Genomic DNA, 12,484 nt, shown 5'->3' on the forward strand with positions numbered 1-12,484 from the left:
CTTTGCAAAGAACAATGCTTCACTTGTTTAGACTCGGGGAGTCTTGTAATAGGATAGAGAAAACTCCTTAATGCTTGTCATGCCTTATGGTACTTATTGCTTTTGTTAAGCCGCCAGCACGAAATTCCTCTTGCTTATGTTGATCATGTGTTTCCTTGATATTTTACCTTGCTCTGCTTTATCCTGCACAAATAGGCAAGGTTTCCTGGACAATTCACTGCGCCAGCGGGTTATAGAATATTGATAACCTGGACATGATCAAAAACCATATGTATAAGTCGGTTCATGATTAGTTAAACATAATCATAACAGCATACCTGCTACCCTTTTGATAACCTCTCCGGCTCATATAAGTTCTTACCTGGCACTTTTTAGAACCTGAAGTACCAATATAAAACCGGAAAGATCAAGAACCATCTCCTCAAGAAGGTTTCAATGATAGTTAAAATAATCATACTTGCAATGTTCACAAGCTCCTGATTCGAATACGATCAGAGAGCCGCTCCAAAGGGGTTATGCTAAGATTCGGATACGATCATATAACCCCCAGTGGCTTTGGCGATGCCGATCAAGTGGGTATCGACAGCTATGCTCTCTTTGATTCGAATACGACCTATGTTTGAACAGGAAGCCCCCAAGTGAACATAAGAGTTCTTTAATGACGCTGATTCAAATACGATCCACGTCAGACCCAAAGGGGTTAAGCTATGATTCAAATATGATCAGGAAGCCCCCAAGTGGGTTTGGCAGTATGCCGATCAAGTGGGTATCGACAGCTATGTTCTCTTTGGTTTGAATACGACCTATGTTTGAACAGGAAGCCCCCAAGTGACCATGGCTAGATTCAGATATGATCATAAGCCGGACCAAAGGGAAAGCCAGATTCAGATATGATCCGTCCCCCGTTGGCAGTGTCCATCACCTGATAAAGAGAACATGAAACATTTCTTTATGGGAAAAAGGACAGAGGTCCTGCTTTATTGCTTTATATAATATGTACATTATAAAAAGTATCTTAAAAAGTAACTTAAGTATAGTAAGGCCGGAGATGAGCTATATTCCACGGCCGGCGGGTTTCCTCCTCCGATTTAAGTGAGTCCTTGTGCTCTCGAATATCAATGAGATAATATGACTCGTTGTGCAGATTCTTGCTGACCACAAAAGGGCCCTTCCCAAGGCGGGGATAGCTTGTGCATGTCAGACTGATCCTGGATGAGTCGGAGCACCAAGTCACCTTCCTGAAAGGTTCTGCTCTTAACCCGACGGCTGTGATAGCGGTGCAGGTCTTGCTGGTAAATCGCCGAGCGGGCTATTGCCAAGTCTCGCTCCTCGTCCAATAAGTCAAGTGCATCCTGACGAGCCTTTTCGTTATCCGCCTCAACGTAAGCCGCCACACGGGGTGAATCGTGCCGGATGTCACTTGGCAGGACCGCCTCTGCTCCATAAACCATGAAGAAGGGTGTGTATCCCATAGATCTGTTAGGCGTAGTGTTGATGCTCCATAACACGGAGGGTAGCTCCTCCACCCAACAACCCGGAGTCCGCTGTAAGGGGACTAAGAGTCGGGGTTTGATACCTTTCAGGATCTCTTCATTAGCTCCCTCTGCTTGACCATTGGATTGAGGATGAGCAACAGCCGAAACATCAAGCCGGATATGTTCTCTTTGACATAACTCTTCCATGGCACCCTTAGAGAGATTAGTGCCATTATCAGTTATGATGCTATGTGGAAAACCAAAACGAAAGATCACCTTTTTCATGAACTGAACCGCCGTGGCTGCATCACATTTACTGACCGGCTCTGCCTCGACCCACTTGGTAAACTTATCCACTGCCACCAGTAGATGTGTCTTTTTTTCTTTAGACCTTTTGAAAGGTCCAACCATGTCAAGCCCCCAGACTGCAAACGGCCAAGTAATTGGGATCATCCTTAATTCTTGAGCCGGCACATGAGCTCGCCGTGAGAACTTTTGACACCCATCACATTTACTGACCAGGTCCTCCGCATCAGCATGAGCCGTCAACCAATAGAAACCATGATGAAAAGCCTTGGCTACCAGGGATTTTGACCCAGCATGATGGCCACAATCTCCTTCATGGATCTCATGGAGTATTTCTTGGCCTTCTATAGGTGATACATAGCGTTGAAACGCCCCCATGACGCTGAGCTGATGTAACTCGCCATTAACAATCGTCATGGATTTAGAGCGCCTGACGATTTGTCTCGCCAATGTCTCATCCTCCGGCAATTCACCCCGGGTCATATAAGCCAAGTAAGGCACCGTCCAATCCGGGATAACATGAAGAGCCGCCACCAGCTGTGCCTCTGGGTCTAGCACTGCTAATTCTTCCTCGGTAGGCACCTTGACAGAAGGGTTATGTAACGCATCAAGAAAAGTATTGGGCGGCACCAGCTTACGTTGGGATCCCAACCGGCTTAAAGCATCAGCCGCCTCATTCTTGCTTCGATCAATGTGCTCCACTTGATAACCCGTGAAGTGACCAGCCATAGCATCTACCTCACAATGATAAGCCGCCATGAGGGGGTCTTTGGAATCCCACTTGCCTCACACTTGTTGAGCCACCAAATCTGAGTCGCCCAAGCATCGTACCCGACTTAAGTTCATCTCCTTAGCCATCCGGAGACCATGGAGTAATGCCTCGTATTCAACTGCATTGTTAGTACATGGAAACATAAGCCGGAGCACATAACAAAATTTGTCACCTCGAGGGGAAGTTAATACCACTCCAGCCCCCGAGCCTTCTAGTTGCCTGGACCCGTCAAAGTGAATAGTCCAATATGTGTTATCCGGCTTCTCCTCAGGGGCCTGCAACTCTGTCCAATCATTGATGAAGTCCACCAAGGCCTGAGACTTAATAGCCGTCCGAGGCATGTATTTCAAACCATGAGGCCCAAGCTCAATAGCCCACTTGGCGACTCATCCTGTGGCCTCTCTGTTCTGAATGATGTCTCCCAAAGGGGCAGAACTTACCACAGTTATAGGATGGCTTTGAAAGTACTGCTTCAACTTCCGGTTTGCCATGAACACCCCGTAAACAAGCTTTTGCCAATGCGGGTACCTTTGCTTGGATTCAATGAGCACCTCACTGATGTAATAAACCGGCCGTTGAACCGGATGCTCCTTACCGGCTTCCTTACGCTCCACCACGATGGCAACGCTAACGACTCGTGAATTGGCAGCCACATATAACAGCAAAGGCTCTTTGTCAATCGGAGCCGCGAGAACCGGCGGCTCAGACAGTTGTCTCTTTAAGTCCTCAAAAGCAGCATCAGCGGCCTCACTCTAGACAAAAGTGTCAGTTTTCTTCATCATTTGATATAATGGGAGGGCTTTCTCACCGAGCCGACTTATGAATCGACTTAAGGCAGCAACGCGACCCGCCAGTCGCTGAACATCATTGATGCACGCCGGTTTAGCCAGGGAGGTAATCGCCTTAATCTTCTCCGGGTTAGCTTCGATGCCTCTGTTGGACACCAGAAAACCCAAGAGCTTGCCCGCAGGAACGCCAGACACACACTTGGCCGGGTTAAGCATCATCTTGTAAACCCGGAGATTATCAAAGGTCTCCTTTAAGTCAGACATCAAGGTCTCCTTTTCTCTGGACTTCACCACAATGTCATCCACATAGGCATGGACATTACGCCCAATTTGGTCGTGCAAACAGTTCTGCACACACCGCTGATAAGTCGCTTGGGCACTCTTGAGCCCAAATGGCATAGATACATAGCAGAAGGCTCCAAACGGAGTGATGAAAGCTGTCTTCTCCTGGTCCTTAACTGTCATCTTAATCTGATGATAACCGGAGTAAGCATCCAAAAAACTTAAACACTCACAACCCGCCGTAGCATCAATGATTTGATCAATACGGGGAAGAGCAAAAGGGTCAGCCGGACAAGCCTTCTTTAAGTCTGTGTAATCCACACACATCCGCCATGTGCCGTTCTTCTTGAGGACAAGCACCGGGTTAGCCAACCACTCCGGGTGAAAAACTTCAATGATAAACCCGGCTGCTAAGAGCCGGGCGACTTCTTCCCCAATAGCTTTCCGTCGCTCTTCGTTAAAACACCGAAGAAACTGCCTGACCGGCTTATACTTTGGGTCAATATTGAGAGTGTGCTCAGTGAGTTCCCTCGGTACACCCGGCATGTCAGAAGGTTTCCATGCAAAGATGTCCCGGTTCTCACGGATGAACTCGATGAGCGCGCTTTCCTATTTGGGATCCAAGTTGCTCCTGATGCTGAACTGTTTAGAAGAATCACCCTGGGTAAAATCAACAAGCTTTGTCTCAGCTGCCGACTTAAACTTCAACGCCGGGTTGTGCTCTATAGTTGGCTTCTTCAGGGATGTCATATCCGCCGGGTCAACATTATCTTGATAAAATTTGAGCTCCTCTGCTGCGCAGGCCGACTCAGCATAAGCCGCGTCACCTTCTTCACATTCCAATGCTACCTTACGACTGCCATGTACAGTGATGGTGCCCTTGTAACCCGACATCTTGAGCTATAAATAAACGTAACATGGCCGGGCCATAAACTTAGCATAAGCCGGCCGTCCAAACAGAGCGTGGTATGGGCTGCTGATCTTGACCACCTCAAACATCCACTTCTCAGCTCTGGAGTCATGTTCATCTCCAAAAGCCACCTCCAGCTCAATCCTGTCAACTGGGTAAGCCGACTTACCAGGGACAACTCCATGGAAAATAGTGTTGGATGTTCTCAGATTTTTATCAGTCAACCCCATGCGCTGAAAGGTCTCGTAGTAGAGGATGTTGATGCTACTACCCCCATCCATGAGCACCTTGGTGAACTTATACCCACCAACCTGAGGCGCCACTACCAAAGCCAACTGACCCGGATTATCGACCCACGGAGGATGATCCTCCCTGCTCCATATGATGGGCTGCTCTGACCACCTTAGATAATGAGGAATTGCCAGGTCAACGGAATTCACAGCCCTCTTATGAACCTTCTGGTCATGTTTGCACAAGCTAGTGGTAAACACGTGATACTGTCCACCACTCAACTGCTTCGGATGGCTTTGATAACCCGACTGTTGCTGCTGTTGTCCACCTTGACCAGACTGCTGCTGATTGTTACCACCTGAATGTCCCTGAAAGCCGAAATTTGAGCCGCCGCCTGGGCCATGAAAGCCACCGGCCCCTGAACCGCCGCCGGATCCATGACCGCCATCGAAGGTGTTGGAATTTTTAAACGCCTTCATGATCGCGCAATCCTTCCATAGATGTGTGGCTGGCCGCTCCCGAGTGCCGTGTCTCGGGCAGGGCTCATTGAGTAGTTGCTCCAGAGATGGGCCTGACCCACCGGATTGAGGCGGTTTACCCTTACGTCTCGGATTGTTACCTCGTATGTTGGCATTGGCCACAAACTCCGGGTTACCGTCCGCCTTATGCTTATTGCCGCCTTGATTCCCTGGGTTATGCTGCTGACCCTTTCCATTGCCGTTCCTTTTTCCCTTCCCTGTCTTCTCATCGTCAGACACGGGATCCTTGGTACTATCAGAATCGGCATATTTGACTAAAGCCGCCATCAGTGTACCCATATCCGTGAGGTCACGTTTAAGGCGCCCCAGTTTTTGCCTCAGCGGCTCAAAACGGCAATTTTTCTCCAGCATAAGAACCGCAGAACCGGCATCCATCTTATCGGAGGAATGAATTATCTCCTTGACCCGGCGTACCCAATGGGTGGTGGATTCACCTTCCTCTTGCTTGCAATCCGTCAAGTCCACAATCGACATAGATTGCTTACAGGTGTCCTTGAAGTTCTGGATGAACCGGGCCTTTAACTCCCCCCATGAACCAATGGAGTTGGGTGGTAAGCCCTTCAGCCAAGACCGGGCTGTCCCATCTAACATCATGGTGAAATACTTAGCCATTGCCGCGTCACTGACCTCTAGCAGCTCCATGGCCATCTCATAACTCTCGATCCACGCCCCGGGCTGTAAGTCGGCCGTGTAATTTGGTACCTTTCGAGGTCCCTTGAAGTCCTTGGGCAGACGTACGTCGCGCAGAGCCGGCACTAGGCAAGGGACACCGCCGGTTCTAGTGGCTACTCCCGCCTCAACAGATATCATTGGATACTCTGGGTGATCGTTCTCCTGACGTACTTGGTCCTGCGCCGGATTATAGCCCCCGGGCTGGTTACGTCGTTGGGCATTGCTTGACAAAGCTTCCGACTCCATGCATCTGCTGTAACTCGGGCTCCGGTTCTGGCGAGGTGGTGCTACCCAGGGCGGGGGAGTTGAATGAATCCTATCCCGGCTGTAAGAATAGGTCTCCTGCTGAGCCAGGGCTGTCTGGAGGAGCTCTCTGACCCTCCGGGTTTCCACTGTCGTCGGGTCATCACCTTCCATAGGAAGAGCCGCTAAACGCGTTGAAGCTGCGATTAAATTCTCCATGGGGTTGGAAAAGTGACCCGGTGGAATCGGCACATAACGCGGCGGTGGCATGCTCACGTGAGGCGGCACCATATCCCGAGGCTGAGCCGGTCCTCCTGTTCCAGCTGTCATAAGCCAATCGGCCTCTGGCGGGTTACTAGGTCCGGCTCCGGGTGTAGTGAAAAGAACCCGGGGGTCGTAATTCGGAGGTAAACGAGACTGCGTTTTTTGATGTCTCCTCCTCATTACCTCATTGGATGCATTTAAGCTCATCGTGAGATGGTAAGCTTCTGACTGCAAGCGCTATGCCCGGGCGTCGAGAGCCGCCCGCTCTGTAGCTAGTCTAGTATCCTCAGCTGCCAAAGCCTCCTTGGCATGAGCTATCTCCTCACACACCTGTGCTACCGCTGCGTCATGCTCATCTTTGTCTGCGGGAATAACCGTGGCAGTTAACAGGGCCGTAAGCTTGTCCATGAGATCCATTAGCACCTGAGCCGGTGGGTGCATGGGGCCGCCTGCCCCGGCTGCTCCTGATCCGGACATGATCGCTGCGGCTGCTGTAGAGTTTGAACCGGGCTGAGTTCCAGCCATGAAGATTCCGGCCCATCTTGGTGGCTCATCAGGGTCCGGAATACTAATGCCATCAGAACAGCCCTCGAGCGCGCCGTCTTGTACCTGATACAGCGAATCTGTTGAGCCGGCGGACGAATCACCGTCTGAAAGGACGGGCGTCTCACCCTCATCTTCAGATCCAGAAAGTTCCTCTCCGTGGACGTAGCCCACGAAGGCACGCCTCATGATCGGCTGAGTCCGGGTCTTCCTCGCACGCTGAGCCGTCTCGAAGAGGTTGGTGCAGTTGTCCGGCTCAGGGCCCGGCTCACCGATCCGGCTGATGAAGACGTGGATTCCGCCGAAGGGGACCCGGTATCCGTACTCAATTGAGCCGGCGTCGGGACCCCAGCCTTCGTTGTCGATGTAGATCTTGCCGCGATGACTCTTGGTCATCCGGCCCACTACGTACCCCTTGAGCCCTTCGAAGTTGCCCTTCAAGAACTCAAATCCACCGTGTGCTGGGCCCATGGTGGGCGCCAACTGTCGTGGAATAGTCACGTCAGATGTCCTCATGAAAGGACTTAGTTGTGGAGCCATCGCAAGTAGGAAGCTTGGAGGGGTTAAATCGGGACAAGGAACACGAGAGGGTTTATACTAGTTCGGCCCCTTACGGTGAAGGTAAGGCCTACGTCTAGTTGGGTTGGTATTGAAGTTTCGATAACCAGGGAGCGAGATACGCTATGCCCGGCTCTCGATGAGTTCTTTCTTACCCTAAGCCGCCAGCAGGTCGTCCCCTTATATACACGGGTTGACGCCCTGTGGCTTACAGAGTCCCGTCCGGCTTATAAACAATGTCCGGCTCGGTGACTAGTTAAATCTACCTTATGTTACAAGTCATGCCATCATGGTGGTTTACTACAACAGGCCTTAAGTCGCCTGTGGGCCTTAAGCCTTTTATTGAACTGCCATCTCCATGCTTGATCTTGGGCTTCCTCTGATGAGTCATCTTTGCGTAACCCGGCCCCTCCTGGGCGGCTTACACAAATAGTCATATCCCCAACAACATGAGTTTCAGCTATCTGAGAAGCGTGATATCTACGGCACCAACTATGGCTGATCCCGTGCTTTGAAGGCAAAGGCCGTTTCCTCATCCGAAGAAGAATCTGACTGTAGTTCTGGTGATCCTGAAGACATTGGCAAAGAGCTTGCAATGCTTGTGAGGAAGTTTCCGAAGTTCTCCAAGAAGAATCATTTTGGCAAGTCTTCAAGATCCAGCTCAAAGAATAATGAGGCTTCATCTCGTGACTACAAGAAGAGAACTTGCCACAAATGCAAGAAGACAGGCCACTACATCTCTGAGTGTCCTCGGTGGGATAAGGAATCAAAGAAGAAGAAGAAGAGCAAGGAATATGATTCCGATGACAAGAAGAAGAAATCATCAAAATCTTCGTCAAAGTCTTCGTCTCACAAGAAGACCTCATCATGCAAGGCTTGTGCATTTATTGGCAAGGAGATGGATTCAGAGGAGGAGCCTGCTTCTGAGGAGGCGGAGGTGGAGTCTCAAGAGGAGTCTGATTCAGGCATGGCAAGCCTATCTCTGGCTTCGGCATTCGTCGCCAAGTCCATCTTCAAGACTGAAGACAATGGTCACACCGCCGAAGCTGAAGCTGATGATGATGATGACTCTGCTCCAACCTACTACTTCATGCCACGTGGTGCCAAGGTAAACTCACACTATGCTTACTTTCAAACCTCCAGTGAAGATGACTCTGAATGTATATCCAAACCTAGCTATAAGACACTTGCTAAAATTGCAACTAAGCAACAAACTGCTATGGAACATATTCAAAAGCTGCTAGACAAAAGCGATGACCTGTTGGACGCGGAAATGAATCGATCTTAATCCTTAATCAAAGACATAAAAAATCCTCGTGTTAAGTACGAGGAACTTGAGAGTAGTCATGAAACTCTCTCAGCCTCTCATGAGAAGCTTTCCTATGATTATCTTCAAAGGAAGCAAAAACTTGAGAAACTGAGAGCGTCTCATGAAGATCTTCAAAAAGAGAACGATTCACTACTTGCCCAACAGATCAGTTCCGCTTAGGAAGAATTTGTTCCACCATGTTTAAAATGTCTTGAGAGTGATAATGATGTCTCTATTGCTGGGTGTTCTACCACCTCTAATGTTGCAATATCTTCAACTGCTGATGCGGTAACTAACCCCTCTACCGAGGATGCCACTACTATTGCTGATGAGAATGCTAGGTTGAAGAAATTGCTTGAAATAGGCATGTACAAAAGCCTCAAAGGGCATCAGACTCTATGCGATGTCCTCAAGAAACAGATTCTAAACCGAAACCCTAGGAAAGAGGGTGTTGGGTTCGAGAGGAAAATGAATGTTGATGGTTCTTACTGGACCCCTGAGCAGTACCCCAAAACCACCTAGGTTGCTGCTAAGGATCCTTTAGTGGACCCATCCACTTTATCTGACTTCACTTGTGCTAACCCCATTGTCATTGATGAATCCTTTGACGCCAATTAAAAACTGTTTAAGAATCAGAATGGTGAAGTGTTTGCCAGGTGTATTGGTACTAACTGCAGGAATGGGCCACCCTTGAAGAAGATCTGGGTGCCCAAAAGCTATCTTGAGAAGCTTCCCGTGAATGTCGTCATGACACCACCTGGGAAGAAGACAAACTCCAGACCAAAGGCATCATATGGCCCAAAGGCTTCATACAGACAGAGGACCACTCATGGTCACCCTAACACCAATGTTTTGCAGGAGAACCATCATCAGACTCATGAATATGAGTGTGTTTCTTCTAACCGCTATGTTCACAAAACTAAGAACTTTTTTGCATATTCATATGAGTATTATTCTCCTCCTGCAAAGCTATTTCCTAGGGCTCCAAAGCCAAAGTTCTCAGATGTTGCACTTAGACTTATTGCTTCTAAGCTACCCCTGATGATGTGGGTGGTTAAGAAGAATTAACTTTTCTTGCAGGGAAAGGTCTCCAGCCGGAAATCAAAGACATCTAACGCCAATGCTAGGGACCTAAAACATCTTGTGGATGCAAGATAAAGTGCCCGAATGGTCTTACCATGTATTTCGTCCCAGGGTTTCTTGACGAGCATCCTATCATGCCCAACCAGAATCTCAACCGCTACATGTTTCTGCTTCACAGTTGTCTTGGTGAAGCCTATCCCGCTAACTGCACTGTAGGGTACGACTCCGAAAGCCACTGAATGGAGCATGGACAGCGGCTGCACCAACCACATGACTGGTGATCGAAGTCTTCTCATGGATTCAACCCTACATCCATCTACTAAAAGTCACATCACATTCGCTGACACTGGTAAAAGAAAGGTATTGGGTCTTGGTAGAGTTGCTATCTCAAAGGATCAGCACATGGATAAAGTGATGCTTGTTGAATCCCTTGGATACAACTTAATGTTTGTGTCAATGCTCTGTGATCTGAATATGATTGTGATATTTGGAAAATATCGTTGTCTTGTGCTAATGGAATCTGACAAATCTTTAGTCTTCGAAGGCTATCGAAGAGGTGATCTGTATATGGTAGATTTCTCACCAGGACCACAGCTTGCCGTATGTCTTCTAGCAAAAGCTTCAGAGTGCTAGCTATGGCATCGTCGGCTAGGACATGCGGGCATGATGAACTTACACACTCTCGCAAAGAAGAAGCACATCATTGGCATCGAGGGTGTCAAGTTCAAGAAGGATCATCTATGTGGTGCTTGTGAAGCTGGGAAGATGCCTAGAGCCAAGCATCCCTCGAAGACAATCATGACTACCTCACATCCCTTCTAGTTGCTTCACATGGACTTATTTGGCCCTACTCACTACTCTACCCTTACTACCACTACACATCTCTATGGCTTCGTTGTTGTTGATGATTATTCGAGATACACCTAGGTACACATAATTCTATATAATAATGAAGTGCAGGATGTCTTCAGACACTTCGCAAATCGAGCCATGACGAATTATGGCATCAAGATCAAGCACATCCAGAGTGACAATGGCACTAAGTTAAAGAATGTCGGCCTCGACATTTATCTTGATACTTTGGGCATCACGCATGAGTTCTCTGCTCCATACACACCTCAGCAGAATGGCATCATAGAGCGCAAGAACAAAACACTCATTGAGAAGGCACACACCATGCTCGATGAATACAAGACTCCAAGAAAATTTTGGCCCGAGGCCATTGATAGTGCATGCCACTTCATCAATGGAGTTTATCTTCACAAGTTCTTCAATAAGACATCTTATGAACTTCTGACTGGTAAGAAGCCAAACGTCAGTTACTTCAAAGTCTGCGGTGCTAGGTGCTGGATCAAGGATCCACATCACACTTCTAAATTTGCACCAAAAGCACATGAAGGTTTTATGCTTGGTTACGGAAAGGATTAGCACACCTACAGAGTCTTCAACCTCTTTCACTATAAAGTGGTTGAAACTATAGATGTGCGGTTCGATGAGACTAGCGGCTCACAAAGGGAGCACTTGCCAAATGTGCTAGATGAAGCTACACCAGGTGAAGCTATCAGGCTAATGGGTACTGGAGAAATCATACCCACCGAGGAACTGGCTGAAGATAAGATCATCATTTCTGCACCTAATAACCACGAAGACAATGCTCAGTCTGAAGCCAATCCTGAAGATAAATACAATAGTCAGCCTGAGCAAAATCTTTGTCCAGTTCATCCTCAGGTTGCAAATGAAGTCCAAATTGAGAAGATTATTGATAGAATCAATGCAACAGGTCCTCTTACTCGATCAAGAGCTACGCAACTAGCAAACTTCTGCGGTCACTTTGCTTTTGTCTCTATATCTGAACCCAAGAAAGTTGAAGAAGCCTTCATGGAACCTGAATGGATTCAAGCTATGCAAGAAGAGCTTCAACAGTTTGAGTTGAATAATGTCTGGGAGCTTGTCAAACGTCATGATCCTTGCAAGCACAATATCATTGGCACCAAATGGATCTATCGTAACAAGCAAGATGAACTTGGACAAGTTGTCAGAAACAAAGCTCGCCTTGTTGCTCAAGGTTACACACAAGTGGAAGGAATTGATTCGATGAAACATTTGCTCCCGTGGCTAGGCTTGAAGCCATTCGCATACTGCTAGCCTATGCCAACCACCACAATATTCTTCTGTACCAAATGGATGTGAAGAGTGTCTTCCTCAACGGAAAAATCGAAGAAGAAGTGTATGTTACCCAACCGCCTGGCTTTGAAGATGCAAAGCATCCTGATATGGTATACAAGCTCAACAAGGCATTGTATGGCCTCATACAAGCACCTCGCGCTTGGTATGACACACTCAAAGAATTCCTGAAGAGCAAAGGCTTCAAACCTGGTTCGCTAGATCCCACTCTCTTCACGAAGACATATGATGGTGAACTGTTTGTGTGCCAAATATATGTGGATGACATTATCTTCGGTTGCACTGATAAAAGATACAGTGATGAGTTTGGATACATGATGCAAGA

The sequence above is a fragment of the Triticum dicoccoides genome, chromosome 2B, assembly GCF_002162155.2.
Source record: "Triticum dicoccoides isolate Atlit2015 ecotype Zavitan chromosome 2B, WEW_v2.0, whole genome shotgun sequence".
Lineage (NCBI taxonomy): Eukaryota > Viridiplantae > Streptophyta > Magnoliopsida > Poales > Poaceae > Triticum > Triticum dicoccoides.